The sequence below is a fragment of the Prunus dulcis genome, unplaced genomic scaffold, assembly GCF_902201215.1.
Source record: "Prunus dulcis unplaced genomic scaffold, ALMONDv2, whole genome shotgun sequence".
Classification (NCBI taxonomy): Eukaryota; Viridiplantae; Streptophyta; class Magnoliopsida; order Rosales; family Rosaceae; genus Prunus; species Prunus dulcis.
In genome coordinates, this window is record NW_023010024.1 from 36,804 (window position 1) to 42,964 (window position 6,161).

Below are 6,161 nucleotides of genomic sequence, written 5' to 3' on the forward strand. Positions count from 1 at the left end.
TAACTCTTGGTTGGCATTTTTTAACAGTTTTTCATATTGTTCAAACTCCGCGCTGTCTATTGGTGTAGGCACGTCATCTTCCCTTTCGTGATTGATGTTGGTCGATGCAAATGGAAAAGCATCCTGTATAATATCCATGACTTGATCATTAGGATCCACAATAGGTTCAACATTGTCCATTCTTGTGGCATTTGAAGATGAAGCATGGTCTAATTGTTCCCCATGAAGGTTCCAAATGCTATATGTCTCAATCATTCCATTCCTTACTAAATGAAATCCAACATTTTCAATTGTCTCCCACAACGTGTTATTACACCTCCTACAAGGACAACGGATTCTAGTTGCACCCTGGTTGTGTCTACGTGCAAACTCAATAAAATCCTCGATTCCATCCAAGTATTCGTCTGCGCATCTATTCGGGTTATGTATCCACCTTCTGCTCATAATTCCTGAAACCACAATCACAACACAACAATCACAACAACTTCATACGAAGTTATAATGTCACCTTATGCCTCCGGTAAAGGCCCTATCCTATTTGGGAATGCATAGTCCAGTCACGTAACCTACGGCTACATGAGATTAGATTTCGACATGGATGAATTTCGGCAGCATCTCGATACAGTTCTTGAGGTGGGCATAGGTATAAATACCTACGTACCACCCAAAGAACGTATCGAGATGACACCGAAATCTCCACAATCAAAACCTTATGTTGTAGCCGTATATTACGTGACAACACTATGCATTACCAAATTGTCCAAATAGTGGGACAATTCAAGAATTAATTGGACCGCAGTCATGCTTTACGCATCCATGTACGAAATCCAACTAATCTCGAACGGAAAACTAAATGTTACTAAACATACAAATAAAAGTACGAAGTTAATTTCAATTAACTTCGTACATCACAACACATTTTTGCTACGTCACGCACAATTTAACAACATAATATAAATATAACTTCACAAAAAAAATATACACATAACAAACTAACTTTAACATTTTTAATATATAAAACGAATAAAATACCTTCTCAATCGTTCTCCACCAATCGCTGATTACAAATATCCCTAACGAGAACAAAATTAATAAAGTTAGTACGAATTTACATTAATACTTATAAACTAACGACAAAAAATACTTACCCAATGAACGTACTGAATTTCCAGTAGAGGCAGCGGCAGAGAGGTTGAGAGAGAGGCACAAAACGATTTTTTTCATCGTGCAAAAACGTTTCGACAAAAAAATTTTGCGCCACGCATGACGTTTTCGTCGCACAAACTTTCGTCGGGCAAATCCTAGCTATCGTCGCGCAAAAGCAAAATTTCGTTGCTCTAGAATATACCGACATCAACTTTATGCGACGAAAACTAATTCCGTCGCGTAAAAAAGAATATCCCCCCTCAATTATTTTGGCGCAAAAAAAAAAAATCCCTCGTTTTCTTACGTGATAATAAACGGTTTCGTCATGCTAAGTTGTCTTTTGAAACGAAACCTGTCGTCGCACAAGCTTTCGCAGCCAATTAACGTGATCGATCCTGTTTTGTGTTCACCTTTATGCGACGAAGTGTCTCATCGTAGCGCTAGGTTTTCTTACGCGACGATTGCTCTTGCCGCACAAGTGTTTGGCGCAAAAAAAAAAACCCGGGTTTTTTTTTCACTCACTTTACACGACGAATGTGAGTATCTGTCGCGCTAAGAGGTTTTGATCTTCGAAATCTTTGGTCGCGCAAGTTTTCAATTTTTTGTGCGACGAAACTTTTTTTCCGTCACTGTATTGCATTTTGTGTGACGAACTTTTATTCGTCGCGCAAAATCTTGTCGCGCAAATAGTAAAACGTAGTAGTGCAAGAGGCCCAGCCCCTTAACATTTTTCCGGCACAAATGGAGGCCCAAGTTACCAACAACAAAAATAAAAATAAAAGCCCTGTAGAATGATAGGCACTGTGCAAAAGGAATAAAGAGGCTCGTAAAGTGCTCCCCAAGACACCCTAGTGTCTTTGGCATCCTTTTTGCTTTTGGCATCCCCGTGCCTAGCCACATTGCCTTGCAACATACAAGCTTTCTGCGGCCTTCAGCACCTTTGTGCCTAGCCACATTGCCTTGCGATAGGCAAGCTTTGTGCCACCTTCGGCACCCTCGTGCGTAGGCCCATCGCCTTGCTACATGCAATTCTTATACCTTCGGCACCCTCGTGCCTAGCCACATTGCCTTGCGACATTTAAACTTTGTGTCATCTTCGGCATCCCCTTTGCCTTCGGCACCCCCGTGCCTAGCCACATTGCCTTGCAACACGCAAGATTTGTGTCGCCTTCGGCACCCCTGTGCCTAGCCACATCGCATTGCGACATGCAAGCTTTGTGTCGCCTTCGGCACCCCTGTGCCTAGCCACATTGCCTTGTGACATGCAAGCTTTGTGTCACCTTCAGCACCCTCTTGCCTAGGCCCATCGCCTTGCGACATGCAATTCTTATGCCTTCGGCACCCTGTGCCTAGCCACATTACCTTGCAACATACAAACTTTGTGTCACCTTCAACATCCCCTTTGCCTTTAGCACCCCCGTGCCTAGTAACATTGCCTTGCAATATGCAAGCTTTGTGTCGACTTCGGCACCCCTGTGCCTAGCCATATCGCCTTGCGACATGCAAGCTTTGTATCGCATTCGGCACCCCTATGCCTAGCCACATTTTCTTGTGACATGGAAGCTTTGTGTCACCTTCGACACCTTCATGCCTAGGCCCATCGCTTTGCTACATGCAATTCTTTTGCCTTTGGTACCCTCGTGCCTAGCCACATTGCCTTGCGACATGCAAGCTTTGTGTCACCTTCGACATCCCTTTTGCCTTCGGCACCCCTGTGCCTAAGCACATCGCCTTGCAAACATGCAAGCTTTGTGTCACCTTCGGCACCCTCCTGCCTAGGCCCATCGCCTTGCGACATGCAATTCTTATGCCTTCGGCACCCTCGTGCCCAGTCACATTGCCTTGTGACATGCAAGCTTTGTGTCACCTTCGGCATCCCCTTTGTCTTCGGCACCAGTGGCCGACCTGTGCAGGCGCAAGGAGGTGCACCTGCACCTGCACCTGCGGTGGCCGGAAATGTCCATTACAACATATGGAATTGCACCTCTGCTTCAGAAATGAGATGCACAGAACCTGTTCGACAAAATGCCCAAACCACCTGGCCTGGGAGAGTTGCATCGCTGTGCGCTGCGCGCTTGTTTTTTGTTTTTTTTAACACAACCTGACCAAAACGACGTCGTTTTGGACCAGGCTTTAAAAGAGGCGCTGTTGTGTTTATTTATTTATTTAACCTGGCCAAAACGACGTCGTTTTGGACCAGGGTTTAAAAAATAAAAAAAGGTAAAAATATAAAGAAACTGCTGTTCTGCTGGGCCATTCTGTTGGGCTTTTTAATTTATATTATTCCTTACTTAATTGGGTTTCCATTTTTTATAATTCCTTACTTAATTGGGTTTTAAGTGAGAGTTATCTTTATTCAATTGGGTTTTGGGAATTCCTTATTTAATTGGGATTGGAATTCTCTATATAAAGGACCAATTTATTCAATTGTGTATACATCACAAGAATCCTACGTTTTTTCTTCTTCTTGAGTAATGGAACGGTACTTTCAGAGAAAGAGTATAAAATCCTCCTTCAAATAATCCGAGTAGTTCAAATCCTCCCACAAATAATCCAGCTAGTTCCAACCCTCCATCAAATAATCCGAGTAGTTCAAATCCTCCCTCAAATAATCCAGCTAGTTCCAACCCTCCTTCAAATAATCCAGCTAGTTCAAATCAACCTTCAAATAATCCCCCTACTTCACATCCTCCCTTGAATTATTCGGGTAGTCCAAAACGTTCGCAAGTCACTGAGTTGGATGAAATATTGGCTAATCTTCCTGCAGACCCTGGACTTAGACCTCCAATGAATTATTATAATCCCAATGTTCGAGAACAAATTCGAAGAGCCTATCTACGAAGGGGTCCTTGTCAGCCTAAAAGCCAAAATGACATGCCTCAAACACTTATGGGGGAGAGTAATCGACGCTTTCTTGTGAAATGGTTTGATTCATTTGTTTGGTTGGAGTATAGTAAAGAGAAAGATGCTGCATTTTGTTTTCATTGTTATCTTTTTAAATGCGACTTTGATAAATAAGGAAAGGCTGGAAGCGATGTCTTCACTGAGAAAGGGTTTAAAAATTGGAGGAAGGGACCCGAGAATTTTAGGGACCATGTTGGACAAGTTGGAAGTCTTCACAATAAAGCTACACAACATTGTACAGATTTAATGAATCAGAAGCAACACGTTGAAACCATTGTGATCAAGCAGACAGACCAAGCTCGTATTAATTATCGCATTCTATTAACTGCCGCACTTGATTGCACTAGATATTTATTGCGACAAGGTCTTCCTTTTCGTGGCCATGATGAAAGCGAAACATCTAGCAATAAGGGTAATTATGTGGAGCTTTTGCAATTTCTTGCCAATCATGATGAGAAAGTTCGTGCCGTTGTGTTTGAAAACGCTCCAAAGAATCTCAAGTATATTGCTCCTACAATTCAAAAAGATCTTATCAATTCTTGTGCCGCTGAAACCATTGACCTAATTATTAGTGATATGGACGATGCATTCTTTTCTATATTAGTAGATGAATCACGTGATGTTTCAATAAGAGAGCAAATGGCAGTGCTGTTGCGTTATGTGAACAAAAAAGGGCAAGTAATTGAAAGGTTTGTGGGTGTCCAATATGTCTCTGATACAACTAGTAGCAAATTGAAAGAGGCAATTGAGCAGTTGATTTCTTCAACAAATTTGAGCATGTCCAGGCTACGAGGACAGGGGTATGATGGCGCTAGTAATATGAGAGGTGAGCTCAATGGTCTTAAAACACAGATTTTGAGAGAATATCCTCAAGCATATTATGTCCATTGTTTTGCACATCAACTACAACTAGCTCTTGTAGCCGTGGCAAAGGGAAATGAAAACATTGCTACTTTCTTCACAACGGCTAGTAGTGTCGTTAATATTATTGGAGCATCGTGTAAGCGTCGTGATGCACTTAGAGAGCAACAACAAAAAGATATTATGGAAACTCTTGAAATTGATGATCTTGAAACGGGGCGAGGGTTAAATCAAGAGACTACTCTCAAACGTCCTTGTGATACACGTTGGAACTCACATTATGATACTTTACTTAGTATTAATATTATGTTTCATCCCGTGGTGAAGGTGCTTGAATGGATTGTTGATGATGTCAACCAAGATAATTTAGGTGAAGCAAATAGGTTGTTGAAAGAAATACAAACTTTTGACTTTGTGTTTCACTTATATTTGATGAGATTTATATTGGGAATCACAAATGATTTATCAAAGGCATTACAAAAGAAAGATCAAGATATTGTGAATGCGATGATGTTGGTCCAAAGATGTAAGCAAAAGCTACAATCCGTGAGGGATGATGACTTTGATGATTTGCTCAGGGAAGTATCAATATTTTGTGGTAAAAATGATATTGACGTTCCTAACATGGATGATTTATTTGTACCACAAGGGAGATCAAGACGTAAAGCTCAGAAAATCACAAACCGCCAGTATTATCGTGTGGATTTATTTCTTACTATCATTGATAAGCAACTAGTGGAATTGAATAATCGCTTTACTGAGGTAAATACTGAATTGCTTCTTTGTATGGCATGTTTGAGTCCGGCTTATAATTTTGCAGCTTTTGACAAACAGAAAATACTTCGTTTTGCTAAATTTTACCCTCAAGAATTTAATGACCGAGATCTCATGAAGCTTGAAGATCAACTTGGGCTTTATATTGTTGATATGCAGAGCATCACAGAGTTTTCATCATTGAACGGAATTACTGATCTGGCAGAAAAATTGGTGAATACAGGAAGGAGTAGAATATACAACTATGTGTATTTACTTCTTACATTGGCTTTAGTTTTACCCGTTGCAACTGCTTCGGTTGAGAGAGCTTTTTCAGCTATGAATATTGTGAAAACACCATTGCGTAACAAAATGGGGAATCAATGGTTGAGTGATAGCTTGGTTGTTTACATTGAGAAAGATGTTTTTTCTTGTATTAGTAATGCAAATATAATGCGACGTTTTCATGATATGAAACCTCGTCGGCAACAATTGTA